The sequence below is a fragment of the Mirounga leonina genome, unplaced genomic scaffold (assembly GCF_011800145.1).
Source record: "Mirounga leonina isolate KUSES-001 unplaced genomic scaffold, KU_Mleo_1.0 Mir_115, whole genome shotgun sequence".
NCBI lineage: Eukaryota > Metazoa > Chordata > Mammalia > Carnivora > Phocidae > Mirounga > Mirounga leonina.
In genome coordinates, this window is record NW_023270268.1 from 20375754 (window position 1) to 20396557 (window position 20804).

At 34.9% G+C, this 20804-nt stretch overlaps 1 protein-coding gene and 1 non-coding gene across 2 annotated transcripts in view; both read left to right on the top strand.

Annotated features, from left to right (window-relative positions):
* ZNF385D (zinc finger protein 385D) overlaps nt 1-20804 on the top strand; it is a 932012-nt gene that overhangs the window by 227169 nt on the left and 684039 nt on the right. The window lies entirely within an intron of this gene.
* On the top strand, nt 17225-17335 carry LOC118007153. The gene has a single exon (XR_004678288.1). It is a non-coding gene; the product is annotated as a U6 spliceosomal RNA (small nuclear RNA).

Sequence of the window (20804 nt, forward strand, 5' to 3'; positions counted from 1 at the left end):
AACAATAAAGTATGATCTGTCAGTACTTAAAGATTGTTTAAATTTGCTAGTGAAAATACTAGCAAATGTATTAGTATTAGAAATCATCTTAAGAGAATGTAAAAAACTCCTATCATATTGCCAACAATGCATTGATCAATATGGTGCTTAACAAAATTTATTGCTACATTTTCTATTCATTTGTTAGTTTAATTGTTTTAGAATACTTTTTGAAAGTGTATGTTGAGTTTTGGAGTAAACAGATTTTAAAAATAGCACAAAAATACTTTTGGAAACAAATGCAACTTTATTAGAAAAAGCAAGGAGAGGTGAGGGAGAGGAGGGGTGGATTCCTTAGGAAAGCTAAATCAATAGCAAACAAAATGTTACAATCTTGTATTCTGGTTGGATACTTCATGTTTGAAAAATAAGATACATTTTGTCTAAATTTTAATGGCACTTAAAAATGAGACTGAATTTTGACCTGTTCTCATGACTTGGCATCATGAAGATTTTTTAATACAAATTTGTAGTTCGCTTCAAGGCTACCAAATAATGAGAAGAAAAACAGTACATTTTTAAATTGGAAATTATTTCTACCTTGCTTTGTTCTTTTTAGTATGGCTAAGCTAAAATAGTCTAATAGAAAGGACTCCATATTTCTCTTTCTACTGTATTGCAAATAGTTAATCTTGGATGTTATTGGTCAAAGACAGGTAAAAACAAAACAAAAATAGTCATCAGAAAATAATTGAGAATTATTAAATTCTATAGGCATAAGATGAACTAGTGAGACAGAATGTGTTTCTTAAGTCCTGCTTAAAAATATATATTTCACAGCCTCTATTTAAACTTCTTAACCTTATGTTTGACATTTAGGTAAAACCTTCTTAAGCACAGTATGATTCAATTTCAAGTTGTTTTTCTTTAAGTTTGTATTGTTGGAGATAATGGTGGCAGCTTTGGTGTTTTCCTTTACCTATGTTTATATTGACAAACTTCTTTTGGAGGAATAATAAATGATATCATAGAAAGAAACCAGGACAAAAGTCAGTCATGCCTGCCTTAGAAACTCAAATCTGAGCCAGTCCCAGACAAAATTTAGAATGGTCAAAATTTTTCAAATCCTAGTAATAGGAATGAGTTCCCTCAAATTGATTATTTTAAAATCATTTTATCAGTGTGTTTATTATGGGCTAGTATTGTGGTAAAGTCTTTATATGCATTTTCTTGTTTAATTTTTCCTTACAATCACAGAGATGTTGCCATTATCTTCCTCTTATAAACGTGGAAATTGAGGATAACATCGATTAAATAGTGTGATGAAGGTCATACAACTATTAAATGGTCAAACTAGCAATCAAACTCAGGTCTTATTCATTTACATACCTGCACTTCTGAAGTCTACTGCCTTCTAAGAATGAATATTCTGCAGAAACTGTGTTTTTCTTTACTCAAAGAGAGAAATCATTTTAAGAGAACGTAAAAAAAATCCTATCATATTGCCAACAATGCATTGATCAATATGGTGCTTAAAAATTTATTGCTACATTTTCTATTCATATTTTTTTTCCAAGGCTCTTTCTAGTAAAAGTCTTTAAAAACAACCATGAATTAGTTAGAACACTTGGTTTAGGTCATATTAGTTTGGTCTGGAATGATACTTCAGAGGAATGCTCACCTTTATCTGCAGGTGGAACTTACTATGGGCAATCAACCTCACAATTGCGTTAGTACCTTATATTAATATAGAAACATATTATTTCTTATACATATTCCTCCACCTCCCCACTCTAAAAGTGTACGTTTTTAGACCTGTTCATGAATAAGAAAGGAGCCCAATTCCAAGCCTCATATATCTATTAATGGTAATTCCTTTACCACACAGAAACCAAGCTAAAAATGGAATTCCTAAGAATAAAGGATCCTATAAATTCTTAGTTGAGAACATTATCATTTTTATTTAGAGAAAGATATGGAAATTTTATTCTTCTTCTTGAATGTTCATACTTGCAAAATGGACTGCAGGACTCGCCCACAAAATCATTTGCATCTACTTCCTGGAAATCTACCTAAGACACCACCAATGCTTGCTGTATCTTAATAAGTAATATGCATAATATGCTTCATTGTGCAAACGCAACAAAATATAATACTTTCCCCCATCTGTATTGTCTATTTGATGCCTAAATATAAGTGGTGATAAAAAAAAAAAATGCAGAGAGAGCAAAAAGTGAGTTAGTATTTATTGTTCCAGGTGATTTATATATATCATCTATTAAACCCCAATCAACAACTCTGCAAAGAATATATTATTCTATTTTATAAATAAGGTAGCCAGGAATCAAAGGGACTAAAACACTTACCAAATAATTCTATCCATAAAGTCACCTGTCTCCATTATCAGCAACATACAAATTTCTCTGGTAAATGTAAATTCTAGTGTCACAAAATTATATCCTACATTTGGATGTATTCTTATGTTGTTGAGTTGTTATTTTTTAAACTACTTAACTTACATTATTACAACAAATCTGAGTTTCCTTAAATTTTCTTTACCAAATAACTGCTACAAATATTTTGTAGAGAATAGAGTCATGTAAATAGGTCTTTTATAATTTATCACTGTTATTCCAGAAATACATTTCTTTTTGTTGCACATTTTTTAAAGATGAGAAGATACAGAAGTGGCAAAAGAGTATTCTGTAGTTAAAAGTTGCTTAAATGTGTAGACTTTATCATATTCCAGAGATTCCATGCTTCACCCTCTCATGGAAGCTATAAAGAAATTCCAGTACAAACTGCATGGCTTACTAATTTTCTCTTTGGAAAACATCTTTATTTATTTACTTAGAAGTTAAGTTCTGCAAATGACTATTATTATTATTTTTTTTAAGATTTTATTTTATTTATTCATGAGAGACAGAGAGAGAGAGAGAGAGGCAGAGGGAGAAGCAGGCTCCCAAGGAGCAGGGAGCCCGATGTGGGACTCGATCCCAGGACCCTGGGATCATGACCTGAGCCGAAGGCAGACGCTTAACCATCTGAGCCACCCAGGCGCCCCCATGACTATTATTTTTCTGATAAAAATAATATTGTCCCATCTGGACTATTCATAAATGTACAAAACTAAAATGAAAATCGCCTAGAGTCCTGCAGAGATAATTTCATCTAAATTGTCACAATTCTATCAGGTATGCAAATAAATATGAGTAAGCAATATTGGATGTACAGTATTACATGCATGATAATATAATGGTGTTTGCATACCACCACCTTTTTATGAATGCATATTTTAAAATTACCCTAAAGAAATTAATAATGGAATTGTGATTTCTGGCTAAATGTTGAGATTTTGCTCGCATTTGTCACTTTATATTCTAATTATGTGATATATCCTATAATGGAAAAACCTTGAGGTTTTTATTGTGTATATAGGGCTTTAATAAGATTTTCAAGAAGTATAAAGTTGAGTATTAAAATGAAGTATACTAAGAGTATATAAATATACTAAGATAAAAGTATACTTTTATCTAAAAACTGAAATTTGAAGATTAGCATAAACATGCTCCTTTCAATAATAAGAGCATTTTGGAATACATATAACAAAGGGTAAAACTTTCAGAGTATTTAAAGTTTCTACGACCAACTAATTTAATTCAATTTCATGTGCTCACTCACCATGGTTAAGCTGTTGTTAAAGCTTGTTAAAGGATCGAGTAACAAGTTGACCTATTGTGACAACTTTATTTTATTCATAATACCTTTGTCATATTTGAGTTATTTTATTAAGCCTGGTTTTCCATTTTTATTGGGTTGAAACTGCTATCAAATGATTCAGTTTTATCTAATAGTATTCTAGAGTCTTTCGGTGCTCATTGTTTTGTAACACATAAATCTAGAATATTGTCACCCTTATCTATCCTCTTAGCATTAAATTTTCTTTTATTTAACAGAAAAGCTAAATAAAATTTTCCTTTCAAGCTCTCACTGATCTATTTTCTTTTCTCTTTCCATTGATTGTCCCAGATGAGGTTTAAAGTGTCAGTGGATTTTCAATTTAGAAGAGGTGCCTTCTCTTGCAACATTGGTAGTTAATAAAAATTCAAAATAGTTTCATAGAATTTTCTGTTACTTCAGGCCTTGTTTTTATAATAAATTTCTCATTTATATAAAAATTCATTTCACCTTTTGATTTCCAAGGACTATTTGTGCTTTTGTGGAATGTCCATGGACTAGTTAGAACTTACTAGTATATTTATGGATTAGTAGTGATGCCTTTTGGGGTCATTTTACTAAATAATGATAACTGCTTTCTAAATAATATCTTATCTATATTAGTATATGACATAATGTGATATGGCAATAAGGAATGTTGCTTTTCTCAAGCTTCTCTCTTCTTGACCTTTAGAAGGTTCAGCCTAGGGGATACAATGAAAAAATGCTGATATTAAATTGTCCAATATTATGTAATAAGACATTTTGTTCTTGTTTGAGTGATCCAAATTTCTTTTTTATCATTGAAGGATAAAAATATGGGAGAAAATGACAAATGCTAGTTTTATCATGTTCAAATTTTGAGTAGGTTTTTGGCTTTGGTTACCAACTTTTTTTTTTCTCCATAAAAGAAAAACACATCGATCATTTCAAACAGGTGGAATTCTAGCCACTAGCTACATGTTTCACCTGGGCTTAACATTAATTTCATTGAATAGTAGCATCTTTGTCAACACAGAGATTTCTTATCCAGTCTATATCTCTAAGAAAACCCCTCTTTACTGGGATAATAGTGACATTTTATAATCTGAGGCTGATAATCCAGCATGACCCCTATCTGGAGACCACCCCAGTAGGCAACTATGCCCAGGAAAAAGGGTACTCTAGTTCTTCATGACTGCTGTTATTCATGAAAAATTAGGTGAAATGGCCACTAGGAATAGCCTTAAGAAAAAAAAAAATGAATTAAATGCATGCCATTTAGTTTGAGAATAGAATTTATTTGGGATGTAACAGTTTTCTATTGGAGATTTTCTATGTGTATATGTGTGTGTCTGTTTGGGGCGGTTTGAAGAATTGGGAGCTTCTAGCAGTGGTAGCATAAACTGAGGATGCAGAATAATTCATTTGTGCATCAAAACTTCAAATCTGTTTAGCACAGTTTGAACTCCCTTGTTTCCTCACCTTTTGCCCCTTTCAGTCACTAACTACTTCCACAGCAATCTCTTCCGGTTCTAGTGTTTCTATTTTCCAGTCTTAGGAAAATAATCACTTTCAATTTTCTATGTTTGAAAGTACATATTTTTTCATTATTTTTCTATTTCCTTTATATTTTCCCTGAAGTAATTTGCCCACAGTAACAGAGCTAGTAGGTAATGGAAACGGGATGATTTTATGTATGAATTTCCCTTTCCTAAACAGGTTAGTTTGCATGTAGAGGCCAGCCCTATTTAAATTGGCATTGGGAAGTTTCTACAGCTTCACCCCAGGAATAGCATGCTTCATCATTTTGTGCTTGTTTCTCAGAAACACTAAATAGGGGCGCCTGGGTGGCTCAGTCGTTAAGCGTCTGCCTTCGGCTCAGGTCATGATCCCAGGGTCCTGGGATCGAGTCCCACATCGGGCTTCCCGCTCTGCGGGAAGCTTGCTTCTCCCTCTCCCACTCCCCCTGCTTGTGTTCCTGCTCTCACTATGTCTCTCTCTGTTAAATAAATAAAATCTTTAAAAAAAAAAAAAAAAGAAACACTAAATAGTAATATGAGCATATGTGTATGTGTGTGTGTGTTTTCAAGTTGGCACTTTTTTAAGATTCATTAAATAGACTTCCAAAATATTAATTTTTAAGTCTTTGAATAAAAGGTAAGAAAGTAATTTTCAAAAATAGCAACTAGACACATCTATTTCCTCTATTTCCAAAATTGCAATGATGTGACACAAGAAATTTGAGAACAAAAGTAAAAAAATCCATAGCAGCACTGCACAATGAAGAGTAAAATAGAAATTTCTGGAAGATATAACAAAAATGTGATGAGAATGAGGTAAAACCCTGAATCTAAACACAAATATGGCAACCCACAGAGGTAGGGAGAAAAAGCTCTATAATTTTATTTCTAACAAAACTTTAGAATACCTCTAAGATTAATCTGAAATAGCCTCAAAGGCGCAGCTCAGTGTTTGATGAACATTGTGATGAATTTAGTTATGTTGGTTTGCAGTTAGAGATGGGGTATAATTGACCTGCCCAAACTAATTGTAGACAAGTGAAGAGCAAATGAGTCTGGGGACTAGGAGCCAGACAGGTCGGAAAATGAATATCTTCTTGGGGTCGGGGACAAGGGGATGGAGGGGACAGACTTATCTAGTCTGAAATTTTAATTTGTTAACTTTGTAATGTGTGCTATAATTCTCTCTTATGTCTCACCTGTGGAATCTTCAGTAAAGACAGTTCTGTTTACTGACATTTTATATGCAGTTAGATTGTTCTTGGGAAACTTAAATGGGTGTCAAGACTATCCAGATTGAGGTTGACACTAGGTACACAGGTAGAAAGACGAAAGACAGATTACATATGCTTGCCCATTTCCAACTACTTGTGTCAGGTACAGTGTTGAAATCAAAGATATGAGCAAGACATATTTACTAGTCGCTTAAGATTTGCCAATCTTTAGAGGAGAGAAAGAAATGAATGTAGATTTCAATTCAAGATTTTACTTCAGAGAGAATATGTGACAAAAAACACATATGATTTTCCTTTAGGATTTTATTTCAATGGCTAAATAAAAGTATACAAGTGTAGAAGATTGTGTGAACTAATCATTGACTTAGAGGTACAACAAGTACAGTTTCAAAAGGAGAGGAATAAAAACAGAATTAATGTAAGAATATTAAACTTCATTAACATATATTAAACAAACATGTATGCAATAGTAATTCTGATAAATAATTCATATTTCCCAATTCCAAAGAAGATTACTATCTTCTAACAAAGAAAATTGGTGCAATATATATAACTAGCAGGAGAAATAAAATAGTGAATACAGCTTGAATGAAGAATTAGCAAGATTCTAGATTAGAACCCTGTTTGTATGCTATGTGACTATTGTTACATTAGTTTAGAGTAGTGTGGTTAAATGTCAAGACTGAACAGAGGAAAAGCTGATTGGAGGGTTGGTAGCAAAGATGATGATTTGACCTAGATACTTACTCAGTTTGTGATACTAAATGGAGTTTTATCTCATTGATAGAAGAACTATAGCTGAGGGAGTTATAAAATAGCCAAAAGAAAGAAGAGGGGAAGCAACCTTAAAATTTAATTCTTGTTCTATAGGAGGAAGCGAAATATCCTAAGATAATGAAGGTGTCAGAAATACAAATAATGAGTAATATTTGTTGTGAATTTACTTTGTGCTTGGTATGTAATTAAATGTATACTAAATCATATTTTTGTGAGTTACTATAGTTTATTTGTGTCCATTATGTAGATCAGTAAACTGAAACAAGGTAATTTGCCCAAAGTCTCTTAACTAGAGTCAGACCCTGAACCCTGGCAAGCTGGTTCTAGAATCTATGCTCATATTCATGACATTACATCACCTCTCAAGCTTGGAGAACAACTAGGATTGCTCCAGGATTCAGAAGCCAAAGGAGGAGAAAATTTCAGAAAAAGAATGTGGTTAACCAGTGGATCCTGAAGGCTTTTTTCAGAGAGGTCGAGAAAGGCAACCTATATTGGAGATCTGAAAATTGTAAAATGGCAGGTGTCTTTGAAAACTTATTTCAATGAAGTGGGACAAGCCAAGCCAGAATTTGAAAGGTTAAGACAGTGTTTCTCTGTCGGTCTTTAGAACACGTGATTCAGAATCACCCTGTGTTTTCCTTAAAAATTCAAATTCCCTGGATATGCATTCCAAGCTCCTTTAATTGGGATTCTCCAGTAACATTTAGATAGAAGAAATAAAAAATCAATAAGAGGGAAAGGAAGAGAAAGAGTAATGAGATGGCCATGGCCTAATTTGCATACTTCATTCAGCAGCAAAAGCTCTGCTATAGTGGCATTTTAGTGACCATCTGTTTTTATTTTAACATGTGCTGGGGAAAGATGAATTGCAAACCCAAGAGACTAATCAAAGTGTTTTCTTGTTATATTTTCAGCAATGTTTCAGGGACTCTCATATATCTACAAGTCATGAAACCAAATGTTTATCTCCCTCTAAATCTAGTTCTGGTGGTTGTGAGTGGGTCTTGAACACTGTAGGTAATTTGAGGACAGATAATCCATCTGTGCAGGGGCAGGAGGGTTATGTACACCACAGTTTGCATCTGCTTTTGCTCTTTTGTTTGGCATACTGACCATGAAATTTTACAACTTAATCATAAAAGAGTGTCCAAGTGTATATACTTTATCCCAAACTAGTTCCTTCAGCAATATTTTGTATGTTTTTCTTTTTTCTTTTTATATCTTCATTTGTTGAGAATGTTGTCTTCATATGGTGGTAATTTTTTCTCCTAGAAATACATTTACATTTTTAAAAATTTTATTGTGTTATGTTAATCACCATACATTGCATCATTAGTTTTTGATGTAGTGTTCCATGATTCATTGTTTGCATATAACACCCAGTGCTCCATTCAGTACGTGCCCTCTTTAATACCCATCACCAGGCTAACCCACACCCCACCCCCCTCCCCTCTAGAACTCTCAGCTTGTTTCTTAGAGTCATTTACATTTACATTTTTACCTGAAAAATACTTATTATATAATTGTCAATATTTGTTGATGGCGAGTGTTCTGTAATGTCTTTTTTACTTTTTACCTTAACCAGCCACATATGTGCTAGAGTCCCTACCTCCAGGATATTCTTGTGTGCAATAGATTTACTGAGATAAGAGGTCTTAGTTTTTTTCTTTTCATTTGATCTCCTGTCTAAAATTCAAGGCTTATACTTAATAAATTGATTTTTACCCTGAGCTAAGTGAATACTCTTTTGACTACTGGTAACTTCCCTATGTTTAATTCATCTATTATTAAATGTAAAAGAAACTCAAATTAAAAAAATATTAATAACAAACTATATTATTTTTATTTTATTTCAACAAACATGGAGGGTCCTCTGCTACCATCATTTTTTATCAAGACAGTAAGAGGTTTAGAATTATACTTAGTTACTAATCTCAAAATTCATTTTTTAAATGCTGAAAAATCACAATTTTATGAGTAGTGGAAATGTTTTCATTATTTAAATCTTTTAGTCGAGGTCAGATTTTGAGATAATAGAATAGTGTCAGAACAACCTAACACATCTTATAGGTACTCAATAAATATTAATTTATTATAATCCTGTCAGACACATTTTATTTACTCAACTATTCAAGGACCCTGTTTGCTAACATGACTAATGAAAGTGTTATGATGTTCGGGGCGCCTGGGTGGCTCAGTCGGTTAAGCGACTGCCTTCGGCTCAGGTCATGATCCTGGAGTCCCTGGATCGAGTCCCGCATCGGGCTCCCTGCTCAGCGGGGAGTCTGCTTCTCCCTCTGACCCTCCCCCCTCTCATGTACTCCCTCTCTCTCATTCTCTCTCTCTCAAATAAAAATAAATAAAAAATCTTAAAAAAAAGTGTTATGATGTTCATAATTCCTGCTATCAGGCTTTTATTCCTACTGTCATAAAATATTTTTCCTTCTTAAATAGACTTTCCTTAAGAAATTTCTTTAGTTCTAGAAATATCTTAATAATGTACAGTATTCTCACTATTATAAGCATCAGGGCCCATTTTAACCATATTGTATTTCTGAGGTGGAAATTTTAAAAATCAAAGTGAAGATCCCTACATTCAATATATCTGATCCTGAAATGATTTCTTTACCAAACTATCAATGATACTGTCATTGCCATCACATACTAAGGTTGGTTCACTTATTTCATGATGCTTACAAATATCTTTTCCTTGATATACTATTTAATGACTGCCTTTATTAACTTAATATAAAAACCCACCACCAAATATCATATGCTATAACATAATTTCTCTGAGATTCAATTGCAATAAAATTGTATTAACCAAACAGCATACTCAAAAAACAAACAAACAAATAACATATTTCTTTTAATATCATTGCAAGAGGAGTGCTCTTTGTTTCCTTTGGAGATATGGCCTTAGTAAACCAACAATTGAAGGATTTTGAAAATTTAAAGCAGAATAAAGTGATCTAAAATATTTCTGAGTTATTTATTATTATGAACAGCACCACATATTTGTTTATCATATGTAAGTCAGGGAAGTTTTAAAATTAAAGAAGGGGGGTAGGTATAGGGGGAAACGGGAAGTGAGAAAAGAAGTCCCAGGGAGGTAAGATATATTAGAGATGTTTATAGAAGCATTAAGGCCTAAAGAAACTTAGCTCGTACTTCATTTAGAACTCACTCCAGAATAGTTCTACTTTGTCTGGTGAGTTTGTGACAAGTAAAGAGATAAGAAAAAGAGGGCTTAGGTTGCACACTAGAGCTTTGCTTAGTTCTCTTCTGATGGGAGGAGAAACTCAGATATTTCCCTATGTCTCCACATGGTGAAGTCATACATAACTGAGTTGCTATGGGGTCTGGCATGGGAAGAGGCAGGGAATGCCCACATGCTAGACTTGGTTTTGCACATCCTAGACTTGGTTTTGGTTTGATGATGTAGCAGAGACTCAAAGTGGTTTGTAGCATTAACATGAATCAATATAAGGTCAGGTTAGCCAGGCAGATATTCTTGTTCCTCTTCTAGATAGAAATGAAATGAGTTTTAGTTATAATAACAGAACTTTAGCAGTGTACATGGTAGAATACCCTAAAATGGGTACCCGACCAACAGCACCCCAATCGACATCAACCAGCAGATTTTCAAAAACCATCATCATGGTGCCGGAGATCACCCTTACTCCAAATTTGTTCAGACTTGCTCCAATACCCAAATCTTCTTGGACAGGAACAGAGGAAACAGAGATTAAGTTGAAAGACAATATTAAAACTGAAAGTGACTGAATTATCCAAATAGGAACATTTGAATTAATACACAGAGAGAGCTACTATGATTAGCACATTTAGATATTAATTTGTAACTCTGCTACATCTCCCATATAGTAGTTTTTCTACCTCTAGTTGTGCAGTTTTGCTCTCTTAGTTCTCAGATTGATTTCTTGGGTGTCCAAAATGATTTGATGTTTATGTAGCTGTGTTCAGGGGATGAGGCAAGCCTAGAGTACCCCTTCTCCTCTGCCATCTTAACTCTGCCTCCAGAGAGTGTGTGGTATCGTTGACCCTTGAACAACATGGTTTTGAACTGTGCAGGTCTACTTATATGTGGATTTTTTTACACTACGGAACTATAAATGTATTTTCTCTTACTTATAATTTTCCTAATAACATTTCCCTTTCTCTAGCTTATGTTATTGCAAGAATACTGTATATAATAAACATAACATATAAAGCATGTGTTAGCCAACAGTTTATGTTATCAGTAAGGCTATGAGTCGTTAGGTTTGGGAAAGTCAAAAGTTACACATAGATTTTTGATTGCACAGGGGGTTTGTGCCCCTAAAATTTATGTTGTTCAAGGGCCAACCGTATTTGTCTGTGTCTGATGTATTTCACTTACATCATGTCCTCCAGGTTCATCCATGTTGTTTCAAATAGCAGGACTTCCTTGTTTTTTAAGGCTGAATCATATTTCATTCTATATTTATATCCAGACATATAATATTCCATTGTATATATAATCCAAATGCATACACATTTTCTTTATTCATTCTTCTGTCTACAGACACTTAGGTTTTTCTATATCTTGGCTATCATGAATAATGCTGCAAAGAACATAGGAGTATACATATCTCTTTGAGATACTGATTTCATTTCCTTTTGTCAAGTACTCAGAAGTGGAACTCCTAGATTGTATGGTAGATGGATCCAAAGAGACCCACATGGAGACACATTATAATCAAATTGCCAAAAGTTAAAGAGAGAATTTTGAAAGCAGCAAGAGAAAAGTCACTTGTATACAGGGAAGCTCCCATAAGATCATTAGTGGATATTTCAGCAGAATCCTTGAAGACCAGAAGGGAGTGGTATGTATAGTCAAAGTACTGAGAAGAAAAAAACCTGCCAACCAAGCTGCTATACGTGGCAAACTTGTCCTTCAGAAGTGAAGGAAAGATAAAGACAAATAAAAGCTGAGGGAGTTCATCACCACTAGACCTGCCTTACAAAAAATGTTAAAGAGAACTCTTCATAACTTACTGTAACAGTGGTGAGTAATCATTTTTAAATTTAGTATAAAAGTTAAAAGACGAAAGTGCTAAAAATAACTATAACTGAATTATATTAGTTATATCTAAATAGATATAAATTGGGAATCACTCTTTCCCTTCAATGCTCCCCAAATGGTTGATTTTTAGTCCCCTGTGAGAAAAGCCTTCCCAGGAGTCTCAATGTTCAGTCACATCATCTCCCAAGGGATCCACCCCACACACGCTTTATACATGATTGGGTAGGTCTGTATTTTTACATAGAGTACAGCTCAGATTAAGTTAAAACCTCCAGTAGTTATATTTACTTAAATTTTGTTCTGGATTCTCCTTTTTGAATGTTAAATATATTTTAAAAACTAATATGTAGGTTCACAGCAGGCTTGTTAAGTCATGTTTTAACCACTGTCTCTATTCTTCTGTAGTTTAATGTGTTAGCAGACTAATTGGGTTAGTGGCCTGAAGGAAGAAATTAAAAATATTTATCTCCTACTTAATACTCAATGCAAAGGGCATGCCTTCTATGTAAATTCCTGTTCAGAACCTAGGGGAGAAGAAAAGTAAGCATGAATTTTCACTACTAATTATTTTTTTAAAAGATTTTATTTATGGGCGCCTGGGTGGCTCAGTTGGTTAAGCGACTGCCTTCGGCTCAGGTCATGATCCTGGAGTCCCAGGATCGAGTCCCACATCGGGCTCCCTGCTCGGCGGGGAGCCTGCTTCTCCCTCTGACCCTCCTCCCTCTCATGAGCTCTCTCTCTCTCTCATTCTGTCTCAAATAAATAAATAAAATCTTAAAAAAAAAAGATTTTATTTATTTACTCATGAGAGACAGAGAGAGAGAGAGAGAGAGAGAGAGAGAGAGGTAGAGGGAGAAGCAGGCTCCCAAGGAGCAGGGAGCCCGATGCGGGACTCGATCCCAGGACCCCGGGATCATGACCTGAGCTGAAAGCAGACGCTTAACCATCTCAGCCACCCAGGCACCCTTCACTACTAATTATTGATTTAAAAAATCCCCAAAACCCTTTTTTCCTACTTTTATGTTTCTGGGGATGCTATTCCAAGTATCTAACACTTGATTCCTTTAGGTAAAATCTAGTGTGAACACAACTTTCCAACTGAGAAATGTTTATTTTAATAAAACAATAAAACTAATGTGCACATAATATACACGCATATAACAATTACTGCATAGTTTTGAAACTAGGGCCCTGTTTGAACATGTAGAAAAAGATGGAAATATGGTTATTATGAAAGGAGGATCTCCCTAAACTAAGATTTATTTTTCAGTTGCTAATTTGTTTTCAGTTCCTCCTAATTTTTTGTGGCATTATTTTATTTACCTTACCTATTTAATGAGATTCTTGACAGAAGCAAATGAAGTAATGTAGGTGGAAGTATTTCAACAATCTCTTTTTCTTACAAAGATGTGAATTTTAATTAGTTATTTCTTTGAAGTATCTCTGAATTATTTGAACATAAAGCCTCCAAGAATTTAATAGGAACTTAATTCCCATTAAAACCTGAAGTAAAAGTCAGGGGAATAAACTCTGAGGGTTTGTGAAATTTCTGGAATACTTCTTACACACAAAAATTACCCATCACTCTGTAGTAATTAGTACTGATAACATCAAAGCCAAAACATTTCAGACTTAGGGACAGTCAGGAGAAGGAGAGATGGGGAAAGTGCATTGTCTTTTGCAGGTAGCTTGAGAAAAGAGGCAAAACAAGCCATGGCAACTGTGAGAAGGAGGGAGGCCCAGAAAGAACTCCTAAGACTAGACAAATTTTTTTGACAATTAGCCTGCATCTGAGCTGTGGACCCAGGTAGTTGAATTGACAGATACTTATATTTGGGGCTTCTGTATTAGTGGTCCCAATCAGCCTCACCTGAGTACTTGGGTATACCCAGTTCTCGGTGGCCTACCCCAAATTTATTGAATCAGAAACTTGGTGGTAGGCTGAGCAATCTGTGTCTTAAAGAGCCCTTCACGTGCTTCTGGATGCAGGCTCAAGTATGAGAATCACTGCCCTATGTCATAAATACATCTCAGAAGCAATAATTTTAGGATAAAATAAAGTAACTTACATATTCAGTGCACACATGCAATAAAATAAGTGTTAGCTATAATTATAATTAGTCCTTGTGAAACCTATAATCAGCTGGCAGAAAAGTAAAGATTGGAAAAGTATATAGGCAAAGAGTTTTAGGACTTACAGTGTTCTTGTAAAAATAGTTCAGAGACCCCCTCATATTGTGACCTGCATACAAGTCAACTGGGGATTGCAAATGCAGATTCTGATTCAGACAGGTCAGGGGCAGGGTCTGAGATTCAACATTTCTAACCAGCTCCCAGGTAATGCTATTGCTACTAGTCTTGGGACCACACTTTGAGTAGCAAGGATCCGGTGTGTAACTTCTTTTACTTCTACTTCACAATTCTTTGCACCCCCCCAAAGCAATATGAAGCAGAAGTTTGTGTATTCATAGGAAAGCCAAAGAATAGGTGAGTAGCAAGTTGGAACTCTTTGGAGTTCATGTGATCTACTCTCTTGAAGTGTAGCTTTTGTTTATTTTTCTTTTGGAAGCAATTTAATGGTTCTTAGAAAAGAGAGTTTGGAAAGTAGCCATAAATTCCTCAAGTTTTATGATCATTTCCCATTGATTTCATAATTTCAAAGGAATCCCAGACTGCTGGACTAAATAAAGGTCAGACAGATGCATTAGATAACCCATGTATAACTACCACCATGTAGATCTTACTTTGCAAAACCTTCTGGAACAGTCCATGCTTCAGCTTAGCTTAGTAAACCTTACAGATGTAATTTTCAAAAGCAGCTCCTTTTTTGGGGGGAGTTTGTTTTCTGATGCTAAACTTAGTTTAATTGTTGACTCATATACATAGATTCTTGGTTTGTAGCCACACAGCTGACACCAAAGGGAATTTTTTTTTTTTTAAGTTATATTTAGGGATGCCTGGGTGGCTCAGTCAGTTAAGTGTCTACCTTCAGCTCAGGTCATGATCCCAGGGTCCTGGGATCGAGTTCCACATCAGGCTCCTTGCTCAATGGGAAGTCTGCTTCTCCCTCTGCCTGCCACTCCCCCTGCTTATGCTCTCTCTCTCTCTCTGATAAATAAATAAATAAATAAATAAATAAATAAATAAATAAATAAATAAAATCTTTAAAAAAACTATGTTTAATTGTGGTCAGCCCCTTCTTTAGTTTTGAGGGTTTTCCAAGAAATAATGGAAGATACGATCTACACTTTAATAGAGGAAGCTGGGTGGTATTGAGTAAATGTTTCTGTTCTTTAACCAAAACAGTTAACTATTTATTTATTTTTTTTAATTTTTTAAATTTTATTATGTTAGTCACCATACAAATACATCATTAGTTTTTGATGTGGTGACCCACGATCCATTGTTTTCCTATAACACCCAGTGCTCCATGCAGTATGTGCCCTCCTTAATACCCATCACCAGGCTAACTGATCCCCCCACCCTCCTCCCCTCTAAAACCCTGTTTGTTTCTCAGAGTCCATAGTCTCTCCTGGTTCATCTCTCCCTCTGATTCCCGCCCCCCTTCATTTTTCCCTTCCTTCTCCTAATGTCCTCCATGCTATTCCTTATGTTCCACAAAGAAGTGAAACCATATGATAATTGACTTTCTCTGCTTGACTTATTTCACTTAGCATAATCTCCTCCAGTCCCATCCATGTTGATGTAAAAGTTGGGTATTCTCCTTTCTGATGGCTGAGTAATATTCCATTGTATATATGGACCACATCTTCTTTATCCATTCATCTGTTGAAGGGCATCTTGGCTCTTTCCACAGTTTGGCTATTGTGGACATGGTTGCTATGAACATTGGGGTGCATATGGCCCTTCTTTTCACTACATCTGTGTCTTTGGGGTAAATACCCAGGACTACAATTGCTGGGTCATAGGATAGCTCTATTTTTAATTTTTTGAGGAACCTCAACAGTTAACTATTTAAAAGGGTTGTATGACAGACCAGAAATAACACCTCTTATTTATGTAGAATCCTTAAATGAAAGACTTTTCACTGTTTCTGGACTCTGCTGTTTTAGGTTTGGTAAATTTGTACTTAATTGGATTTGATAGCTCCATCATGCATGACTGAAGACAAATTTATAAAGCACAAATTCTAACTCAGTTGAGTTTCCTTGAATTCTCTGGTTTTATATTAAAGTTGTTATACAAATTTTATACAATTGGAATTCTATTCATGAAACTCTTAAAGTGATATTGAATAATAAGAATAAGCCATATTCAAACTACATTTTTATATTAAACAGTCATAAAACAATTACCACAGAAATGCAATATTTACTCAATGTCAGCCTCAGAAACACTATTTTTCAATCCCCATCTCTCTGGTCAAACTATTTCTTTTTTAATCACGGTACATTACATCATTACTTTTTTTATATTATGTTATGTTAATCACCATGCCTTACATCATTAGTTTTTGATGTAGTGTTCCATGATTCATTGTTTGCGTATAACACCCAGTGCTCCATTCAGTATGTGCCCTCTTTAATACCCATCACCTGGCTAAACCACCCCCCACCCCAGAACCCTCAGTTTGTTTCTCAGAGTCCACAGTCTCTCGTGGTTCCTCTCCCCCTTCTGATAAATGTACTCTTAATCCCCTTCACCTCTCTCACCCATGCGCCACACAATTCCCCTCTGGTAATCATCAATGTGTTCTCTGCAGCTAAGAGTCTGGTTTTTTTTATTTGTTTCTCTGTTTTTCCTCTGTTTGTTTTGTTTCTTACATCTCACATATGAGTGAAATCATATGGTATTTGTCTTTCTCTGACTGACTGACTTCACTTAGTGTTATACCTTCTAGCTCTATCTATGTTGTTGCAAATGGCAAGATTTCATTCTTGGCCTGTAATAGATTTTAAATGTGTCTCTTAAAACATCAGATAATAGTGCTCACTTCAGTAGCACGCAGCACATATACTAAAATTGGAACCATACAGAGATTAGCATGGCCCCTGCACAAGGGTGACACTCAAATTCATGAAGTGTTCCATATTTTAAAAACAACAACAACAACAACAAAAACAAAATACCCATCAGGTTGTAGTTTCAGTTTTATATACCTTGTAGGCAGGATTTGGCCGATTGTTTGGATTTTAAAATAATTTGAACTTTTGCTAAGAAAATTATTTTTTTAAATAATTTATTTATTTGACAGAGAGACACAGAGAACAAGCATGAGAAGGGGGAGAGGCAGAGAGAGAGGGAGAAGCAGACTCTCAGCTGAGCAAGAAGCCTGATGTGGGGCTCGATCCCAGGACCCTGGGATCATGACCTGAGCTGAAGGCAGTCGCTTAACTGACTGAGCCACCCAGGTGCCTCAGAAAATTAATTTTTTGAACTGGAAACATTATATTGCTTGCTGTCCTTTCATAAGTGCATATTTTAATATTTAGCACTTAGGAGAATACTTTTTTTTATCATAAAGGAGAACCCTACTAATAGGTAGCCTTAGTTTTAATTTCACATTACCCCCCCCCAAAAGGAATAATATGAATATCAGGATCTATCACATTCTGACCTCTTCAAAAATTCCATCCAAGACTCTTATTAATAGTACTTGACTGGGTGTTATACACAAACAATGAATCATGGAACACTACATCAAAAACTAATGATGTAATGTATAGTGATTAACATAACATAATAAAAACAATAGTACTTGACTATTAGGGGTGCCTGGGTGACTCAGTCAGTTTAAGCAACTGACTCTTGCTTTTGGCTCTGGTCATGACTTCAGCGTTGTGAGATGGAGCCCCGCATGTTTGGCACAGAGTCTGCTTGAGATTCTCTCTCTCCCTCTCCCTCTGCCCCTCCCCCTGCTCATACTCTCTCTCTCTCTAAATAAATAAATAAATAAAATCTTAAAAATAGTACTTGACTAACTAGTTTGTTTGCTATAGTGTAAATATTAGTTTGCTAATACTACACACACATAGTCTATTCTATGTTAATTTTTTGTTTGGTGGGCCAAATTATATAGTAGACCTTTATGTTATTTCAGCATACTTGTTACTGTTGTCATTAATTACAGTGCTGTTATTATTCAGAACTTTTAATTGCAAATATCAGAAAAACTGACTTAAAAGGGGAATATATTAACTCATTTAATGAAAAGTTGAAGGTGGAAAGAATGGGGTGTGTGTGGCTTTATGCACAGCAGTACTTAAGGGCACAGCCTCTGTTGTCAGTATGTGCTCTTTCCGCTATTTACTAGCTATGATACTGCACACTTTACTTAAGGTCTTTCAACTCCAATTTTCTTGGCTGTGTAATATGTATAATAATGTCATCTTGTTTTGAGTGTTGTATTAATAGGCATGAGGTTCTTAGAAAGAGACCTGACAGATAGAAAGCATGCAGTATCACCATGAACAGTCCATTTACCAGTCTCCATTTCTTAGGGTGAGTTTTCCTCTCTATTGATAACACCATCCTTACCAGCAACTCAGGGCTTCCATTTTCCCAACACTAAGTTCAGCAAAAGAAAATATCCCTTTCCTAGTTATTACAGTAAAATCCTCAGGCTAACATTCACTAAACTGATTGGGTTATGTTCAGTCCCCTTGGCCAGAAAGCATATGTCCTGCTCAGCTGTGGGACGTATGCCACTCTTGGAACTGGATTCAATCCAGCACAGTGATGGAGAAGGGGCTGGTGGCTTTGCAAGGAAAATTGAGGTTCTCTTACCAGAAGGGAAGGAAGTAGATTTGGGTAAGCAAGAATAACAACTGTTTATTTTTAAAGTTCTTTGAACTTTGATTCTAACACTTTGGCTACATTGTTATATTTGTTCCAAGTTGTTTGGTCACTTTCTAATCACAAGCATTTACAAAATAGCAATAGGAAAATTGACTACCATAATTTTAATTCACTAACTATAAATGAAATACAGATTCACTAACAGCTAGAATGTAGCTTTTCGTTACCAAAAATGTCTTGTTTGAAAAGCACTCTCTATTGTTTTTCTATTTTATCTCCTTTTAATAGTGAAAAACAAAATAGTCTCCCAAAAATAGACAGAAAAACCCAGAAAAGTAAAAATCTTCACATAATGTGCTTGCTTCACAATTTATAAGAAATTCTAGATACTGGCTTATGGGTCCTCTTCCTTTATTTATCACATTATCATTAAGATATATTATTTTGGTCTACTTTGCAGCTTAGTGTTTTATTCATCTAAATTATTCTATGAAGACTTTTTTCAATGTTGCACAAATTTTTAGGTTTAAAGTGTCAGGAAAACCAGAATGTCAGAATCAACATGATCTAAATGTAATCATAAAATATTTTGTCATCTGCTTATTCATTCATTTAACAAATATTATAGAGAACCTCTTGTTTGCCAGGCAAAGATCTTTGCCGTCATGGAGTTTATAATTTGGTAAGTAGAGAGAGACAATAAAAGTCTATATCATAAAAAAGCAAATTATATTATAATATAGTGTCAGTATAGTATAGTGTAGTATGGGGACAATGTAGATTTTATTTTAGGTACTCAGTGTGATTTATTTCAGTCTCAAGCTTTAAGACAGCAGGGAAAGACATAGAAAAAAAATTATTTTGTCTAGCCCATTGTTACAGCCTTTTGCTTTGTAACAGTTAATCATATTAATGGAGAACTCCTGTGGACTACTTGTACTTTTAGCATGCTTAAGTAAATAAAATAATTCTAACTGGAGCTATTTCTCAAATATTACTGTTTATTCTATTTAAATGAAACATTTTAGAAATGTTAGATCAAATCCTAAAAATAAAATTGAATCCTTCCTCCTTTTTTAGTAAACCAGATGATCCTCCCTCAGGCTAATTAATGCTTTCCTTGAATGCTCACAGGGGTCCATAAGCACCTTTTTCAAAGTGCTCACTGTAGTCCACAGTTTGCTTTGTTTCAGTCATGTGTGCATGTCCTGGTCATCTGTCTTGCAGTTCACTGCTCCATTCTCCCTTCACTGAATAGCCGGACTCTTCAGGCACATGTTTCTAGCACTGGATTTCTTTTGCTCTAACATCTATAGCAAGTCTATCTATGGTTTACCCCAGCTGGGATGATTTTACTGCTTTATTGGGGAAAAAATGTTCTCTTCTCTCTCATCTCCAACTACCTGGAGGTTTATCTCCCTCCAGCTTTCCTATTGACTTGGACCTAGAGGCCAGTATGGTCAGTGAACTAACACACAGTACTCCTTGTTGGGGAAACATTAGCCTGTAAACCCTACTTTTAGGCTCTCTAACACTCTGGATCATTATTAGTACCTGGTCTAAATGCAGAGTGACTGAATCTTTATTCTTATAAATGTGTTCTTTATGTCTGAATTTTTCTCTTCTGACCCCTTATCCCCACATGATCAAGGATAGTTTTTGAAACTCAAAACCCATAAATTGCATTTATTTGTTCTTTGTGTCCTATCCCTTGCTTTAAACATAAATCTGGGGATGCTACATAGAGTAAGAGGACGTAGCCAGAAA